The 20,562-nt window shown below is 33.7% G+C and overlaps 1 long non-coding RNA gene across 1 annotated transcript in view; it reads left to right on the forward strand.

Annotated features, from left to right (window-relative positions):
- The window catches only part of LOC122811315, a 1,944,054-nt gene extending 1,929,703 nt beyond the window's left edge, over positions 1 to 14,351 (forward strand). The window contains exon 5 of the long non-coding RNA XR_006366234.1: positions 14,299 to 14,351. This is a non-coding gene — a long non-coding RNA (uncharacterized LOC122811315). The remainder of the gene's footprint in view (positions 1 to 14,298) is intronic.
- The last annotated feature ends 6,211 nt before the right edge of the window (positions 14,352 to 20,562 follow it).

Consider the following 20,562-nt stretch of genomic DNA (forward strand, 5'->3'; position numbering starts at 1 on the left):
ACAAGCAGCTCAGATGCTAAATGAACAGAATCAGGGTGACAAGGGTAGGAAAGATAGCAGCTGATGTCAACCCACCCATCTTGGGAGGATAGAATAGAGGCAACCCAGACCACTCCTGTGCTGACCCCTTCAGGACTAAGTGCCACAGCATTTGGCTCTGTCAGTCAGCATGTTTGCCCTATAACCATGGTCAGTGAGTATATTTGGAAGTATGCAGACACTGGCGGTGGCACAGCAGGACCTCACTTCAGTGAGAGATCATTTCATTTTGCAAAGAGGGTGGAGTTAAGTAAGAATCAAGATGAATATTCCAGTTTCTGCCTACATGATTGCTGTGCTTTGATTCCCTCTGACCCCTATAATAATGGAAGTAATTGGAATGATCCATCAGGGGGACAGTTGCAATGTTGAGAAAATGGATATTAAAAAAAATTATTAGTTCATCATGCAAACAATAAAATAAACCCCACTTAAGCAAAATTAATGTGATATGAAGCAAAATATTACATTCATGTCGTTTGAAACATATGAGTTTAAACACCATAAATGATACTACAGGTGCTTGCACTCAGTAAATGATACTAAATCACTAACCTAATGGCAGCACTGCGAAGTGACCACCCACCCATGCCGCTGATGATAAATTGCAGTTGCCAGCTCTGAGGGTATGGAAATGCAAAGCAAACAGCACTGATTCCTCAGTTGATTCTGGGAGAACTACAATGGACTGCTTAAAGGCTAAGAGAAGCAGTTTAATTTTCTGGACTGAGTTTCATAAAGAAGTCTGGGTCGCCAAGTTAGACCACTACAAGGTAAGAGGTAGAAAATCTGTGACCATGTCAGGGAAAGAGCACCATTCGCAAGCAACTGACAGTAGTGCTTTTAACTGCCTCTAACCTAACTAGAAAAATTACATGCACTATGTTCTTTCTCTGTCTGAAGACAGAGCAGGGAAAACAGAGAAGGAAGTAGCAGCCGATTGAATCCAACAACAGACTTACTTGATCTTGTCATTTTTAGTAATACAAGGAAATCTCCTCCAGTCAATGAGGACAGACTTAAAGGGACATGCTATTAAGCAGACACTGCCCCCCTCTGCACCAGGCTCAGCAGTGCATAAGATATTCCCCTCCGCCATACCTCTCAACTGTCCCTGATTCTGTTGACATTTGTCCCTGATTGGTTGAGAGCTCTGCCCTCCGCCTCTGTTCCAGCAACAGTTAGTATCCTTTGTCTGGATCTGCTGTGCTGTGTCTTAGAAACCTAAATCAAACAGAAGCTCTAGATGTTGTTTCAGTGTTAGGCCTACCAGTAGTGCTTTGCTTTGTTTTTGAGCTACCAACACCTAGCTTTCAATGATGTAGGTCACTGAATATCCCTACAGGCTTTGGATAAGCCTACATGTTCTAAAACAACTAGTCTAATGACTGCAATACCCATTTTTGTCCTGGGAATTGATTCAGTTCCTCCTATTGTTGTAAAGTTCTGATGTCAGTTTTTGGGCATGCTTCACAAGGTACATATCTGTTTCATTTATTACAGCCTTCCCGACATGCCCCTAGTCACCTGCTTTTTAGTGACTATTCCTTCCATGCATTTATTCCTTCTCTGGTAATGTGATAATTTTCATTATGTCTCTCTTCCATCATAATTTCTTTTAGCAAGCTTGTTTAGTACTGTATTAGTCCAGCAGTTCACTTCTGGCACACCATTAGAGCTTTCCTTTGTTCGTCTCTGCTTCTACTTCTTTTTCAGTTTTCTGTGCCTAAATCTCACTTCTGAAAGGCTTTCCAGTTCCTCGGTCCCTTTGATACAATTCTTTCCCTTGTTTCTCATATACCATCTCCTATCTTACTCTCTTCACAAATCCTTGTAGTTGCATTTTTGATTTATTTCCTTCTCATCTCTTTTACTGGCATGCGGCCCCTCTGAACTTCCTGATCTCATTGTCTTTCCTGCGGAGGTTTCAGCATCTGAACTTGTATGCCTCCAAGTGTCTCACTCTGTCATTTCTCCTACATTAAAGGATGTTTTCTCATCCCATGTCTTGTAGGTGATTTGCAATTGTTATTGCCTCTGTTGTTTACCTGCATTTGATACCTTTGTTGAAATGTTTGAACATCCTCCATGTTGTGTAGCCTGTGCAATTCCCCTCCTGCTGTACTTCCAGAATTGCAAAAAATTGCAACAATGCAGCTGTCCCATTCATTCTTGGTTAATTAAATAAATTTAGCATTGCTTTGCTTCTCCTATTGAGTGTTTCTGTGTAATCCTCACCTACCTGTATGAATACCCCTGCAGATGGGATAACTAAGTCTCTTTACCTTCCTTAGTATTTCATTTTTATAGCAAAGGAATGGATGCATGCCAGAACGTACCTTGGTCAGCTTTCTGCTGCTGCTTGTTGCCATTTCTTTCTATTAGTGTGTCTTGATTTCTTGGTAAGTCTCTTTTGAAATAGCTGCATCACTAACAGCTCCAGTTCACTGTTTATCCACTGTCCCTTGTATTCCAGTTATCCTGATATTATTCCTTCTTGAAAGATTTTTCAAGATCATCCATCTTTTTTCCTTGTTTCTTCATTAGGTCTGGTAGTTTTCATATTTTGTGAATCTGTTCCTGTAGGTCATCTTTAACTGATGCTTTATCTTCCTGAAGACCTTTTAACTTTCTTTGTAGAGTATCCACTTCTGTGTCTTGTTGTTCTATTGCTTTTTCAGGAAATTCCCATCCTGGCCTACAGCGATTATTATTTCAGACAAAATGCACAATGGCTCCTCCTTATTCATAGCTTTAAAAACAGCCTTCTGTTCCTCCTCACTCATCTTTATTTTCATATTATGTTTTTTTTTCTCCCTGGGTCACTCTTTTTATCCAACTGTCTGCAGACCCTGTCCAAAGATTTGGCTTAGGCAGATGTCTTGGCTGGATTCTCTAGCATCCTCCTATATTTATTTTATTTGTAAATCAGACACACTCAAAAGGCACAATCTGTGAACACTGTGTTAAGTGACTTTTTCAAATTCATAAAATAAACATGAACTCCAAGATAGTCATACCTAGAATTGCACAATGAAACTCATAAGCAACTCATAGCCTTAGTCCTTTAAGTTTATCTGCTAGAACAATAATAATAGACTGTATATGCAGTAAGGACAGCATATTTGTCCAGTGGGTACGGATAGGTAGAAAGACAAGAGAGTTGTGACTTTAATAGTCAGGGTTTCCCTTCCACTAGAATCAGGAGTGCCTGAATGATGCCCTCTGTCATCATTTCAAAGTGCTTCTAGGCACCTGTATTGGTAGCTATGTTGTTTTGTCATAAATTTCTTGATTCTAAAAGTGCTTTTAAGCTATAATTTGGCCTTTACAGTTAAACAGCCCTATTTTGCTATGACCCCCTGGCAAGAACAAATTGCCTCAGTGATGCAGCCTATTACTCAACTGCAAACATGAGAAGGAAATAATTAGTGCATCAAGCAATGTGGGACATTGGTGAACTCTACAATCTGGGTATGGGACTGCAGAATACCAGATTATGGAAATACAGAAACAAACATTAGAGCATGGTTAGACGAAAGTGGTGGTAATTGAACATTTTTGAATATTTAAGTAGACAGCATGACCAGGGATGACTGGAGGTCTTGAATGAAAAAAAAAACACTATGTGAAACTTAAAAATGGAGACATATATATATATATATATATATATATATATATATATATATATTAAGATGCTAGGATTTTTTTTTAATTCCCAGTGGTTACCAGTTTTTATTATTATTTTGTACAGTAGTTATTTTCCATGTAACTGCAGGGCTTAGCAGGAGAAAGAATAGAAAAAAGGAAGACTAATTTGGTTTAAGCAGTGAGTAAGGGGAATACACAGAAACAAGGAAAGAGCCTACATATTATAGAGAAAAGAAAAGCTCTGTAGGAAGAACTACAGGAACTGCAACTTAAAATGAAAGACTACTGGGAAGAAGTATAAAGAAGAAGAAAAAGCAGGGAAAGAGATAAATTACCGAAGAATGGAAAGGATAAAAGCAGGGAAAGAGACACATTACCAAGCTAGTGGTATAAGGGGGTGAAGGAACAGACTGGAGTTCTGAATGACATTTTCTACTCATTATTGGCCAAAAAGCGATGGAAAGTCCAGTGTGAAACACAGATGGGCATATAAAATTATTATTAAGGGTGAAATATTTAAGAAACTGTGAGGTATCAAAAGAGCCCAATACCCCAAATCAATTTTATATACTGTCCAAAACCTTTAGAGGATTAACTGGACAATAGTGAAACTACCTTGAACAATTTTCAGTAGATGCTTAATAGAAAGATTCATCCCAAGTGACTGAAGAAAAGAAATAGTAATAAGCCTGCTCAAGAGCAGAGCAAAGAGTTGTAGGATATCTTTATATCAGTAATGAGTAAGGTGATGGTAAAAGCCTGAAAAGTGTAACCAGTTCCATTGAGGAAAGAGCTTGTGTAGTAGCACTGGAGACGGTGTGTTATATTGGAATCACAAGTTAGTAAAGTTGCTGTTATTTTAAATAGCTGAAATGAAAACCTGAGTATAAGACTGTGAGAGGCAATTCATAAAATACTGTGTGTGCCAGTTTTATAGCACATTCATAGAAATAGTATACATGCTTTTATAAGTAGCTATGAGTCTTGCCTCTGAAGCTGATATTTCTAACAGTCACCTTTAAATCAGAAGCATCAGTCATACTGAATGTAAAGCCGGATAAAAATTTAATTTGACTGAAGTTATTAGCATTGCTAAAGGTGTCCATGATATCCTGCTTGCTTTCCAAAATTCTTCTACAGCAGAGTATCTTAACATCAAATATGAAAGATGTGATGCCTGTGCCCTGGCCCAGCAATCAAGGAGCCTCAGTCCTCACCAATAACACCAGAGAGGATGTCTCATATATGAGGAAAGGATGATAAATACACACAGTAAAGTACAATTTCCCTTAAGTGCACACAGAGATGACAGTCATTCTGGGGCTGGTTGCTCCCTTGCTCCCCAGGTCTCCAATAAGACTCCCCACTGGCACAGCTATAGGGTCCAGATCTCAGCCTAGCTGGCAAGCTAACCTCCAGTACCCTCTCTGTCCAACTAGTGCTTCATTTTCCTGCCCAAGTAGCTGACACGCACACACACTTTGAGATAAGTATTTATACAACTTCACAGATACTTCTGGGAAAGGTTGACACAGATTATCCAGCTGTGCCCCTTTACCCAGAATATACGGTAGTAATTACTGCCACCACCAGCTAATAATTATCAGCTACCCAAAGGCCCTTAAAAGGGTGTCCAATTATTACTGTGCAATATTATTATCCAATAGTAAGTGTGACTAAGCAATCAAGGCTTATTGGAAGGGCTTATTACGGGATCCCTTATAAGCATGCAATGTACTCTAGAGCTTAAATTATCTCTGCATAAACCAGCCACAGTTGAAAAGGGTTTAAAAATATTTAATTATAAATACTAAAAACACAAGACAGTGCTACTACACCACAGTGTTATTCAAGAGTTCAGCGATCACAGAGAAACTTAAAATAATTCAGTAGTACAGTTCTGACATAACAGAAAAACACTTAGACTAATCTTTATAGTCCTAGCTATTTCTACAAGAAAACATACTGCTAAGATAATTTACTTAAGACACAGGCAGTGCTGATGATTTGGATATCAAGACAAAAATGCTTAATAATCTTTGGTTCTCGCTGTTTAAATTGAAACTGCAGATCTGCTAAACATTACATCATCTTTTATACCTTCCTGGTTCCCATGCCACACAGAAACTGCATTTACATTCTTTTACACTTAGAGCAATAAAAGGACATTCCACATGTAAATTCTGGTCATTAACTTTAGCCTTAAAACAATAGGCAGGAAGCCTTCCTCTAGCCAGACCGGACATCAAAGGCAGTGATGAAATAATTTTAATTTCAAAAGAAAGATTTGAAATGCTTGACTTAGTTTTCCTTACAGAAGATGGCAGTATTGCCACATTGTTGAAACAGCATTTTACATTTATATTTACAAATGCCAGAATTATGTATGAAATTCTATTTGGCTAGGCTGGCAGCCTTCCCCCATCTCTACCCAATCTTCGCAACATAAATTATGAAATTACTTTCTTTTCATTGGCTGTGCCCCCTCCCTTTTCCCTTTTTTTAGTTCCTTTCCTCATTTATAGATTAATAAACACTGTCAAAAAAAGAAAGTAATTGCAGGGGACAGCAAAGCAGCATTAGTTTACAGCTCCTTTCAAACCAGCTTGTTCTTGATCTGTACCTGACTATTTGAGCAAATACTTGTGACCTCCTAGTACAAAAAAAATCTACCTAGATTTCATAAAAGATTTTAAATCCGTACTGCAAGGAGACTGCTGGGGAAATAGTGTGGGGGAAGACATGAGCATTAGACTCTGCAGGTAACTGAAGAAGTGATTAGAAGTTTTTTTTTCAAAGGTTATAGTAGAGAAGAAAATGTGGAAGAAAGGTGAATTACTAGTAGTGTTCCATAGGGCTCAGATCTAAACCCTGTCTTTTTTAATGAATGCATGTTACAGATAAAATTAGGACTGTGATGCAGAATGATCAGGCTTGACAATGACACCAGCATGAAGAGGATGGGGCAAATGCACCAAGAGGGAAACACTGATAGTTTGGCCACAAACATGGCAACTGATTTTTCTTCTGATGTATGCAAGATCTTTCATCTGAGGAAAGACAATTTAAGGAAAAGTGTAGAACAGAAAATAAAAAGACAGATTAGTAAATTATATTGAAGTTAAGGTTATTGAGATAAAATGAGTAGGAAATGACAAATAAACTTGAAGAGTAGGGAGGTTATGCTCTCATTTTACCTGTCATTGGTATGATCCTACCTGGCATTTTGTACCCATTTCCGGGGGCCATTTTGAGAAAATGATGTTAAACTCATATAATGTATAGAGAGTTCAGGTGAAATTTACAAGGAATGAAAGTTGCAACATATGAGGGAATATTCAGCATGCTGTGACTGGATTCATGGATATGCAGATTTATACAATTTACTTGGTGGAGTCAGCCCATGGACCATAATCACCTTGCCAGTACCCACCCTCAAAGAGCACCTCCTGCCTCCAGTTGGCCCAAATGGGCAAATCATTTCATACCTGGGATGAATTTGTGGGCATTCACATTGCTGTGGTTTACCTTAAAAGAAGCAAGGGAATCACTTTGTTTTATATGTAATAGAAGATTCTTCCAGTAAAGTAGCGATGCAGTGATTTATAGCTCTGTACCTTATTTATGAAGATAATTCATTAGTTTGATTGTTTGGGGAGCAATTTGTTTTGTGAAGGTGTAAATGAGCAAGCAGAGTTAAGTTCTTTAGAATATGTAATACTTGACATAAATCACTGAGCTTTGAGACTATCTTTATAGCTGTGGCTCTTTAGATGATTTCAACTGTTGGTAGGTTATCTGGCACCCTGTGCAATTCATCTATCTGGTGACCCCTTCAAATCGAAGTTCAGAAGTTTTAGAGGAAAAAAAAAGGTCTTCTCACAGCTGACTACCATAAAACAAAAATAAAGTCCTCTCAAGATTGAGGACCAAATTCTGCTCTGAAACTGTAGCAAACTCATTGCTACAGTTAAAATAGTACACACAAAGGACTTTTGCACTTCATCAATGACTGAAAATACAGTAGCGGTATTCATTTCTTAGTGCTGGTACTGTACTAACACACCACTGGCGTCTGACAATAGTTCTCCTTAACACTTTATGGTCAGGGCAACTGCCCCTTCTTTGTATTTAATTTAAGCCTATTTCTAGTCCAGCACTGATTTTTTTTTTTAATGTTTTATTTCATCTTGCTCAGAAATACATAACGTAATACAATAATATATTCACTCTTAAAAGCTAAAATAAATTAAAAAATGAAACAAAGAATTTTGTAACTGTATATATTGTACACAGTGTTGCCTGAATAATTACTTTGTACCTATTTTAATATAGAACAATAAAAACATTAATTATCCTTGTCAAATGAGCAATGAAATAGAAATACAAAGTAGATTTAGGCATATAATTAATATTGAGAAGAGGTAGCAATATTTTGAAATGCATTAATGAGAGATAACACTTTGGTACAAGGATTTGTGTTACCAATCATGTGATAAATTCAGATTTCCTTAATTTTGAGTTCTTTATAGGCAGTTTCATTTACAGAAGATACAAATTCTTCAAACTTAGGTGGTGGTGATTTCTTCCATTTCTTGGTTATGTTTTTTCTTGCCACTGCCATAATTGCCCAAATTAAATAGTTAGTATAATGGTTCAATACATGCGTTTCAGTTGTGTTAAATAGAACCAGGAGTTTTGTCCAGGAAAAAGTATCAAACAGTAATGCTTTTAAGAAATCTTTCTCTCAAAAAAGTTTAACACGAAAATGGTCAAAAATCCATGTGACCAGTCTACATTACAATATGTCACACATCACCAATACTTTATGCCTTTATTGTTATTAAATCTGGCTATTCTCTTAGGAGTTAAAATTTTATACAAAAATCTCAAAGTAAAATGACTCCAATGTTATAACCTTGAGGTACGTTTTATTGCGTTCAAAACTTTTTGGTTATTTACAGTCAGATTTAAGTCATATACTAAATGAATATATTTCCAAAATTTGTCATTAATATGAGTGTTATAATGTGTAAGTACCTTCTACGTCTTGGATATTCTATTGTCTATATTTATATCATTATAAATTAATCTATACCTAATTGGTATTAGAAGTGGTTTATTTTTAAATTGAGACTGTGATAGTGAGACATTTCTGTTAAGCAGCAGTTATTACATTATATAAATAAATCCAGTATTGAGACTCTAAATTATATTCATTTATTATACATTGTATGCTTTTGATTTTAATTCATTAAAGCAATGCTGCTGGCATATGAACTTTTGTTCCCAGTTATTAAGTCTAGTAATATTGGTTTTATCAAAAAAAAAAATCTCTAGTTATTTTTATGGGAATGATTCCTTCAAACCAGATTTTCAAATCTATGTTTCCTATAACAATGTTTTTGAATATTTGTATAAAATGATTAATGTAAGTGGATAGTAGGAGAAGAGATGTTATATTGTATATATTGTACATATAATACCAGAGAAGATTATCCTTTGTAATGTAGTTAGTTGTATCAACTTTCATTTTTTTCCCTAGAAAACAGAAAATCTAAAGCTTTTCAATTTGATTTATAGTTTGAATCGATCCAGTTGCAAATAGTTTTAAAACTACTAATTTTACATAAATATTTAAGCTTGGAAAGTTAATTCCTCCTGAATCCCACAGTTTGATGTGATGTTAGAAAGCTATTCTTAAGTTTTCAAGGTTACCAGAGAAATTTTAATAATGTTTTTCTAATTTCTTTTAATTGATATTTGTCAGGGGATAGAGATAGAGCTTGTATGATATATAATATCTTTGGAAATAGAGCCACTATTAATTGTAATCTGTCTTCAAAGGATATTATTATTTTATTCCATTTGACAGTAAGATTAGGAACAGTTTCCAGTATTGTTTTATAATTAATGTATTTAGTTTCTTCTATTGTATCCATTATATTTACACCTGAATATTCTAATGATGAGGTTTGTTAACCAGCAATAATAATCTTACATGATCTAGAAGTTTAATTTTTATTTAGGAAAAAGTATCACAACTTTGTGGTATTAAATTTTAATCATGAACAAACTTGAAAGTTATTAATAAGCCCAATTTCCTTTAAAGTTGATTTCTTGTTTGAAAGGGTTAATAGAATGTCATCAGCAAACATCATTACTTTTAAATATGATTACTTGATATTTCTATACCCTTTATCTTGTTCTTTCTAATACAAATCTCTAGTAGTTCAATGGCTAAGACAAGCAGTACTAGGAATAGAGGGGAACCTTGTTTAGTTCCTGCAGTCAAAATAATAGGTTGAGAAATGAAATGGTCAAGTTTAGCTTTAATATTTGTGATATATATATATATATATATATCACAAATATTAAAGCTAAACTTGGCCATTTCATTTCTCAACCTATCTGGTCTTGATAGTTTGAAATTCGAGATTTCAAACTTGTGAGATTGTGTAGTGTTCCTATATATATATATATATATATATATATATATATATATATATATATATAGGAACACTACACAATCTCACAAGTTTGAAATCTCGAATTTCAAACTATCAAGACCAGAGTGCTGAAACCCCACAATACCGAAAGATCAGAAGCACGAATTTCAAAATCCTGATAATCGGAGATGTTGAAATTCACGGTTCTGCTGTTGCGGTTTGTGAATGAGTAGGTGGAAGGTAGGGTATTTCTGTGTGTGTGTTGGTTGTTGTGTGTGTGTAAGTGTGTGTTGTGAATGTGATCTGTGTGTGCAAGGGGAATGGTAGTGTGTGGTGTTTTTTCATGTGTGTTTGTGTAGTGCGACCTTGGAGTTAGAATATTTAAGTAGGGGGGTGTGGGGTGCAGGGAAGCTTGTCTGTAGTATAGGTTTGTTTGTTTGTGTTCTGGGGAGGATGTGTGAATGTTTGTGTGTACTGTATGTTTGGGATACTTTTCACAATTTTGAATTTCGCGGTTTTGATTTTTTGGTGTTTTGGTGTTTCGGGTCTTTGCTCTCGGTATTTTGGGCATTGGGAATGTGTGCGTTCGGGATTTCATAGGGGATCCATATATATATATATATATATATATATATATATGTATATATATGTAGATATATATATATATATATACACACACACACACACATTTTATATATATATATAAAATGTGTATGTGTGTGTGTATATATATATATATATATATATATATATATATATATATATATATAGTGTCTATATTACATATTTGAATGCTTAAATGTTCGAATCTCTAAAGGTCGACCTTTACAGATCGAACATTTAAATATTCGAATATTAGTAAAAATGAAAAAAAAATGAAAAAAAAAAGGTATAAGCAGGTGGGCATGCCCCAGCACCCCCCACACCCTCGCTACTTAAATATACTAACTCCAAGATCGCACTACAGTATAAGGAATGGGAAATTTCCCATTCCCGCACTGTAGTGCATTGATGTGCGATCTCAGAGTTGGTATATTTAAGTAGCGGAGGGTGTGGGGGGGTGCAGGGGGGCTTGCCCCCCGCTTAAACCCTTTCCTTTTTCTTTTTTTTTTATATTATTTTTATTAATATTCGAACATTTAAATGTTCGATCTCTAAAGATCGACCTTTAGAGATTTGAACATTTAAGCGTTCGAATATGTATTATAGACCCATATATATATATATATATATATATATATATATATATATATATATATATATATATATAAAACTATATTTCTAAAAGAGAAATAAAATGTTTAGACATTTAAAATATTTCTAATGTTTTAAATAAATATGTCCAGTTCAGTATTTAGATTCACAAATAAAGTTTTTCTTTTCTGCTGTTTAAGACATCTACAAAAGTTAATATAATATTGTCATGTGTTTTGTCTTTTGTATGTGAAGCCAATTTGATCTGAATTAATTATTTGTGTTAAGTGTTATTTTAATCTATCATTAAAGATTGACACAAACGTTTTATAGACATCATTTAAGAGAGAAATGGGTCTATAAGATAAACACATTTGCAGATTTTTATTTTGTTTCAGTACTGGGATAATTAATGAGTATTTCCAAGATGGAATAATGATTTCTTTATTTTAAATTGCTATGAAGGTTTTATGAAAACAGTTTAATAACAGTTGGAGAAAACAGTTTATATATTTAAAAAATTATTCCATCCATGCCTGTAGCCTTTTGTGTTTTGAGTTGTTTGATTTTATTGGTGACTTTCTTCTTTGTTAAAGAATTGATCTTTTCCAGCAGCATGCTATGCAGTTTTAATTCTGTATTTAAGTCCAAATGCTTTGATTCTTGGTTTAAAGTTCTAAAATATTGCTTAAATGTATCTAAAATATTTCCAGTTTCAGTAAGTTTTATTTTTAATATTTTATCTCTCTGATTCTATCAGTTTTAGTTTATATTTGAAATCTGTTATATAAGTTGAGCATAGGTTTCAGAGACATATCAAGAGAGGCTACCTTTACTTTTTTTATGGCTATTGCTGTTTTATATGATAAAAGTTTGGAGTGTTTTTATTTAAATGTTTTATAATATTATTGTAGATTTATCATAATTAATATAGTTAGCTCTAACTTTATGTAGTTTGTTTTGTAAGTTTACTAATTCAGATTCCCATTCCTTTAATTTGTGCTTATAGAAGAATAATGATCTACCATATACACATGATTTTATCAAGTCCCAAACCAAGATAATATTTGTTTCTTCTATATAGTCCGTTTTGATACAGAATGGTATCTTCATCCCTTTCCCTTCTTTTATTACAGATGTGACAATCACAGCAGGTATTCCTAAACTAATCAAAATAGTTTAATCAAAACCTCAACATTATTACCTTGTCAAACATTTTCTAAAACATAGTGAACTTCATGACTAATGTTATCCACTCTCAGCACAACTGTGAAGTATCCACATTCTAAAAACAAAATAAATATGAGCATGAACCAAAGGCGGGAAGAAAGAATACAAGGGGAGGAAATTCTCATTAAAATGATACAGTCCCGCCTTACCAGTGATATATTGTTCTAAAGATTCTCTCCACCAGATTTAACCACTCAACCAAATTCTATTTATGATTATTAAAAAAAAGAAAGAAAGATGAAAGAAAATAAAAAAAAGTTCAAGTCTAGTTGACATGACAATGATTTAATATACAAAATGATTAGCAAGCCAACTCACATGTAATAGCATGGCAAAATGACATCAAAATTCATCATTAACAAAACTAGACTGGTGTCCCACCAGAGAAATAAATGAAGTCCAAACTGAAGCACCATGTATGTTCATCTGCTAAGCATGAATCTCCATCTCTCCATCACAGATATTTACTCTTTCATTACCAAATTGACACAGAGCCCAGATGAGAAAATTAAAATTAGAGAGATGTCTCTTCCATATCCTTTATGCTACATCTCCCTTCTTATCTCCTCCTCTGTCACTTCTCCCCATCATTATCAGGATACCCTAATCCAACAATTTACATCACTAGCTAACCAAAGGACTTCTGCTAAAGTGCCAACATAACATCCATTCATCACCATCATATTCTTCACTTCTCTCTCTCTCGCTCTCTTTTGGTCTTGAAAAATTCCCCATCAGCAACATCTCAACTCCCATCACTGACCACTACATAACTGCTGATGAAGTAGTAACCTCGCGAGAGGAAAGCTACTCAAAATGGGAGCCCAAATGCAAGATATAAAATAAACAGAAAGGTTTCAATTTTGAAATATAATAAAATAATGTTGAATAATTGAACTAGACTGGTTATTTCACTGAAAGAAAAAACATCAAATTATGAGCCACATCTTCCTATCTTTAGCCTATATATATATATATATATATATATATATATATATATATATATATATAAATGTAATATCCCGAGACTATGCTAGCATGCAGGTTATTGAACAACAGCATACTCAGGGTCAGTTGGTAGATATTAGTGTCTTTATAGTGACATATTAGCATTATTTGTGTTTTCAGGATTTTGAGTTTCAGGATTTTGGTCTTTCAGGATTTTGGGCTTTCAGGATTTTGAGTTTTCAGGATTCTGAATTTTCAGGCTTTTGGTTTCAGGATTTTGATTTTCAGGCTTATGATGTTTCAGGCTTCTGAATGGGAACCATAGAGATTTCGAGATTTTCCTGTATTTGTGTAAACCATATATATATATATATACATTTTTTTTTTTTTTTTTTTTTTTTTTTTTGATAATATAAATAAAAATGTTTGTGTTTAGTACCTAATACTATTAATTTAAAGGACTTTGCAGTGAAAATTCAGTAAGCACAAGAATGTGTACAACATCATATGAAAGAGTTCAGTTTTACTTTCATTTATAAAAGTGGAATGTTATTACTAAAATGTATGACATAGCTAATATATATTCCACAGTAGATGGGTTTAAAAAGTTGTTAAGCACCTACCTATATTTGTTTAGAGAAAAATTACTGTTTTTTTGTGGTGAAATTCAAGTAAGATGAAGAGAGTTCAATAGATAAAGTCATTGTATTCATTTTATCTGCAAGGTATTTGAAGCTTTTTTGTTGGAATTTGTACTTAGTTCAATTTTTTGCTTCTTTTTTTTTAGGTCTGTTCATGAGGTTTTGTCAGAAGATCTATTCAGAGTGGGAAAAGACCAATCCATTTCTTCCATGGTAGGTATTATGCTGTTATGCTTTACAAAAGAAGTTGCTTCTTCTAATTCTTTGAAGGAGTTAAAATTTTTATTTACAGTAGATAATTGCATTTTTATTCTTGCAGGAAAAATTTTCTGAGATTTAATTCCATTTTGATTGAGAAGTTTCACCTGTGGTTAACATTTTTTTCCTTAATTTTATGGTTTTAGCTGAACAGTCGCTGACAATTCTTATGTTGTGATGACCACATTTTAAAGAAGATTTTTCCCACTCAGTTGTAAGAACAAGTTCTTTATCCATAAATGACAGGAATTTTAAAATTCTAGATCTCAGTGGACAAATAGCCGAGGGCATAGGCTTACCAATAGCTCTATGACCTCTTTCTGTACTATACAACAGTCCTTGTAGATTTAATAATGCAGGTATCCAAGTGGTCAAAAAATTTGATATATTTTCTCGATATATATTTTTTTTCTGGTAAGCCAAATATTCATATATTGCATGTCCTTTCCCTGTTTTCAGGGTTATCTAGTTTATTTAAAAACCATGTATTGTGCTTCAGTAGGTATTCCGTTTGTATTTCTTCTTTTACTCTTCCTTCCACATCACATGTTTTTGTATCATTTCCTTGAGAATATCATTTTTGTTTTAAGCTGTTCTCTCTAGGTTTCCTGAAGTTCATCTATTTTCATAGTTAGCTCCTGGACTGAAAAAAAAATCATTTGGATATTTTTTTAAGCGAAGAGTCTATATGGGAATATTTTTTAAGAATTCATCTTTTCTGTAAGCTGGTAAGTCTCTCAAGTATTTTGACAGGAACATTTTGTAATAATTTCACAAAATTTAGTAATAAGTTTGCCTGGGTATTTAAAGCTTTTTATGTGAAAAAGTTTTCCTTGTGTTTTGAGATTTTCCTGTATCCTTTTAAAGTTACAGGAAAAAAAAGCTGCTTTCACTTAGCCATCCAGGCTCTGTCCCCCTTTCCACCACTGATTTATATAGTTTCCTCCTTACTGTAGTAAAATATTATCAGATAGTGATGAAACTAAAATGCCGGTCATGCAGTCATCAACAGATATAGTCTTTTGCCTGTGTTCTTGTTTTGAGATCCAATGAATAGATGCCACATAGAAGGGATCCCTATACTGAGCCCTAAGAAATGCCACTAGCCATGTTTTTTCTTTTTGGGGTAGCACATGTTCCATTAACTAAGAGTATTCTATTTCAAAATCACTTTGCTCTCTGTCTTACAATGCAAGGATCTACATTTAAACCTTTAAGCATTTTGTTAACAATTTCAACATGGAGAATAATGTGGCAGGCATTGCTAGATCCAGGTACGCTGCATGAATTGTATGGTGAATATCTTTAAATTTAGAGACTTTCACTTAGAAGGTTACTAAATTAAGAAGACATGCTGTCCCTTTGGGGGAAAAAAGCATGTTGTTATGGGCCTTAGCAATAAGATTATTTTATACTGGATCTTATATAATCAGATATGATGCAGTCCCCTAGCTTTGCAAGTCAGGCTAGTTAGGCTGACAGGTCTAAAGTTTCCAGAATATGAGATGGGTTCACCTTGGAAGAAATAACAATTGATGTTTCTCATACCATGGGAACATACCATGATGCTATGCTTAAGATGAGCAGTTTCAGAAGGGTTTAGTAGAGGGTATGTTTGGTGCTGCTCATTAAGAAAGCAGTTTGTTTTTTTAGATACAGAAAGACCAGAAGAAAATGAAATGGATATAACCTGATACAGAAAGCAGTTTCAGGTGAGAGTGAAGGAGTAGAATTATAAAAAAATAAAATTCTGTTTCAAGGACTAAATAGAAGACAAGAAGAATGAATTACCACACTAGGCAGTTAGCACAAAGTTGATGGGTACATTTAAGGGGGTAGTTTTCACCTTCCCACCACCTTACCACAAAGTGATTTAAAGATAATTGAATTCTCTAACCTGTCCCATCACAATTCTGAGCTCTAATCCATTCATTCGAGCAGCAGAAGTTGCATATCCCAACCTCATCTGGACAATTCCCCTTGCAAAAGAATACCAATTAATTTCACTACTTCAGATGCTTTCAATTAAATAATCCAATGATAAATTAGTACACAGCTTTTACTTCTCACTGTTTAATATATCTTCCAAAAATATGAATATATATTTACAGCTGTACTTCCTCTCAAGACACTAGAGAATGGAGAATGATAAACTAATTTTCTGTCAAAAAAAACATTTGCACACCTGCAGCTACTCTCAAAACAATGCAGAAAGGTAATCTGGTAAATTATTTAGCTGTTCATACCTCTTACTCTAAATTGCAATACAGCAGAACAAAATATAGAATAGCAGAGATGACAGAGGCCAGGCAATCAGTATTATTTATTTTTAGTATTTTATTATTATTTGTATTGAAGTAATAGTATATACTGGCTACTATATTTTAAAACATATTTTGTTCAGTTTTGATTTTTGTCTCATGGTTATTGGATAAGGGATATTATGTAGGTGTGTTTGTTTTCCAGCTACAGTTTAGAAGCACTAAAGGCTAGTTATCTGCAACCCATCATAACTGTGGAGTATATGGGGATAAAACCTACAAATGTCTCCCATGACTACAATGTAAAAATATTCCAGTATTCTTGTTTGGATGTCTTGTGTATATGGAGCATTCTTACACCGTTATTGTTTACTTTTTTATTCTTGTGAAACAGGCAGTAAGAAGTTTGTGCTTTCTTTTTAAATTTACTTTGTTTTCAGATCTCTTAATGTTAGAGATTATTAGACGTGCATACTGTTACATCTAAATAATATTTGATCTTTCTTATATTGATTTGACAAGAAATTATATTGACAGTCTAGAAATAGGCCTGTTTTTTTTAAAAAAAGTATTATTCTGTTTCAGGTAATAAGCAAATATTGGCAAAAGCTACAAGCATTAAATTTCATATAACACTGGTAGATTATGATTCATTTGGTGCGTATAACTCTCTGCTAGAATTTGAATGTATTACAAAGAAAGGAAGATGATTTCCCCAAGGCAGTCTGGAAAAATAAAGAATAGATTGGTTGAAGATGAATAGAATACCAAGTACAAATATATAAGTATTGGGTAACATCAGTGCATCTTTATTTGAAAGATCTTTGGCAATAAACACAAGACGGCTCTGTGCATTAGTCTCTCTCTCTCACACACACACACACACACACACACACACACACACACACACACACACACACACATACACACACACACTCACACACAAAATTCAAACATCAGTAAATATTTTATGTATACATGTTGAAGGTTAATTGCTAAGATAACATAAACACTTTTTGTTGGAAGAAGTAATTTGTAATGTGTTTAACCTATGTAAACAAAGAATGAAATATGAATAAATGGTTGTCAAACCTGAAGAGTTTATCACATGCAGTACCTGTCTGCAGTGCAAAACAAGTGCAGTACCTGTCTGCAGTGCAAAACAAGTACTTTATAGAAATAAAAGCTTCTTTCAGTGCCTGTTTGAAGTACATTTGTAAAGATGAATATGCCAGTATGGTTTTTACTGCCCTTGCTGTGTATTCCTTTGCCTGACTGAGTAAGGCACTGACTACTTTACGTAGTTTTCTACAAAGTCCCTGTATTGAAAATACCAGAAATTATGAAAATACTTCTTCATTCTAGTACATTGCCTGTTTTACTTCTTTGCTCCTGTCTCCAGACACTGTTCTTAATCATTATTTTAATGTTTCTGTTCTTGTAAATCTTATCATGATCACTTTGATCTAAACATAACCATATCTTCTCCTACATTGCTGCTCCATATTCTCAATTTCAAAGTGGAGTCGGTTGAACTGTGTGAGAAAGGAGTTTTAATTTCATTACTTAGTACTTTGGTTATCTTTCTGGTTACCTTCCTGCACTGTTTTATTATGTGATGCTCAATTTTCTGCTGTGCCTGAATGTAAGAGATTAATTTGCCTTCACCTACTTTTATACAATATCTGCCACCTGTGATGTATCTAATTATTGTGCTGTTGGTAACTGTGTACAAGGAATGAATTGCTTTTAAACTGCTGTACTGGAAGGGATATGTTCTATAACTTATGCAAACAACTTATATTTTCTATAACTTCCCTGATGATGTTCACTATTATACAGTCTCTCCTTCTGTTTGTTTATTAATTAAAAAATGTAAATGTTTTGGTCTTAGCTATTTTATATAAATAAAAAAGACAATACAAACAATGCTAAAATGTTTTAGGTACCATGTCCAAATTAAGACTTCCTGAGATGTAAATTAATTTTTAAACTAAAAATGCAACAGTCTATAGTTTTATTTCTACTAAATACCTGAACAGTGACTTGTCATATCCGTAAACATTCAGATGTTGTTGTTGTTGTTCTCAGTTAACAAATGAAGAAATATGTAGCACCAACTGCACTAGTTATGTGTAAAGGCTAAATGTTAAACCTGATCCAAATATAAAAAGAACATGTGAGCAATTCTATTAAAATTTTACTCTATCATCTTTGCTGGAATGTTTGTGCAGTATTTTACATTGTTCACTTCAAATACATTCTTGCAATTCATTCAGATATATTATTAACCCTGCATCAAATCTCTAAGAATATTCGAGGTTCACTTTGCTAGTGTATAGTAGTTTGCATATACCATAGTCAGTATAGTATATGTCTGTGAAAGACCAGCTTTATATTTAATGCTTCTACATCAAAAGCAGGTGCCAAGCAAAGCATTCTCTAGGTATGTTATCAATGAACAAAAAATATACAGGCAAATAAGGGTATTAGCCAGTAGTAAAGCAAACAGCAGTTCAAACAAAATGTTTATATGTGTTGTATGGTAGTTAATGTACAGGTTCAAGACTATGAGCTGTTTACAAGATGCTTCTTTAGTAATGGGTATGATTCCCTCAGCCTCTATTTTCCTACTGTTTTAATATGAGCAAGTCACTTAACAATATGTCAGAAAAATGGCTATGTAGTCCATGCTGTACCCTGGTTAACAGACAGAAATAGATAAATAAAATAATGGACTTGTGATCGCTCAGTCTCAGGAGATGCCTGCAAATTACATACTTAAGGAAACTATGAATTTTACACAGGAAATCTCTCTGCCTCACATGCAAAGGCTTTGTCCATCACAAAATGCTTAGTGTAGTATCAATATCTCTGAGGCAAATATTTGGAGGAGATAAATAAATGCCCTATCTGATGCAATTTTAGTTGCTGACTTTTTCTTGGGTCAGCATTTCTGATCATTACTGAAATAACTAAAATGTGAACTCTGACTGCAGTTACTCTTACATGTAAATGCATTGCTGCTTCAGAGTAAATTATACATGTATTCAGATATCGTATATGTTGGTTGACCTATTACTGATAACACACCTCTAAGAATATCATTCTTACATTATCCCCTTCACTCTGAAAGTAAGTATATGTTCATACTTTGTCTAAAATGATAACCTGCAATGATTACTATCATATGTAAATCAGACAGGCTTAATTAAAAAAACATTCAATTTTATAACATATATTTAATACGCTTTTACTTTTATAACCTATATAACTGCATGCAATGAAGCTTGTAACGCCTCTTTGTTCAAAATGTATTGACCTTTCTGATATAAAATGTACCTTTATCCATAACCTTCAAACTTCTACCATTTTTAAGGGTTCATTGACTATAATGTATTTTCCATGAAAACAAGCGTACAGTCTTCACTCAGAAGTTCACCATCTCCTGTTTTTAGTTTCCGTCTGTGCCCAGCATGTGCTGGTACCACTTTAGTACTCCAGTTTGCCACATCATTTTGCATAACATTATATAACTACCTGTTACTGATAAAATGCTTATAAATCTCAGTTCAGCAACTACAGAAATAGTGTGATTGACAAATATAGTGAATCTGAAACAGTACCACGAAAACCTTGCTCCAGCAAAACAAGTAAGACAGTTAAAATCAGAAAAATTAAAAAAAAATCAAAAAAACAAACATAACAAAAAAAAAAAAAGAAGTGATGTCATTAAATTTTTAAAAAAAAAACATATATATATATATATAAATATGTACATATTTTTCAGATGACAACAATTTAAAAACATAAAAAATCACAACTCCATACAGATACAAGAAATCACGGTAAATATTGTGAAAACTGTGTGGCACTACATGAAAAAACTTT

Source organism: Protopterus annectens, chromosome 9.part0 (genome assembly GCF_019279795.1).
Source record: "Protopterus annectens isolate FY-2018-M chromosome 9.part0, PAN1.0, whole genome shotgun sequence".
Classification (NCBI taxonomy): Eukaryota; Metazoa; Chordata; order Ceratodontiformes; family Protopteridae; genus Protopterus; species Protopterus annectens.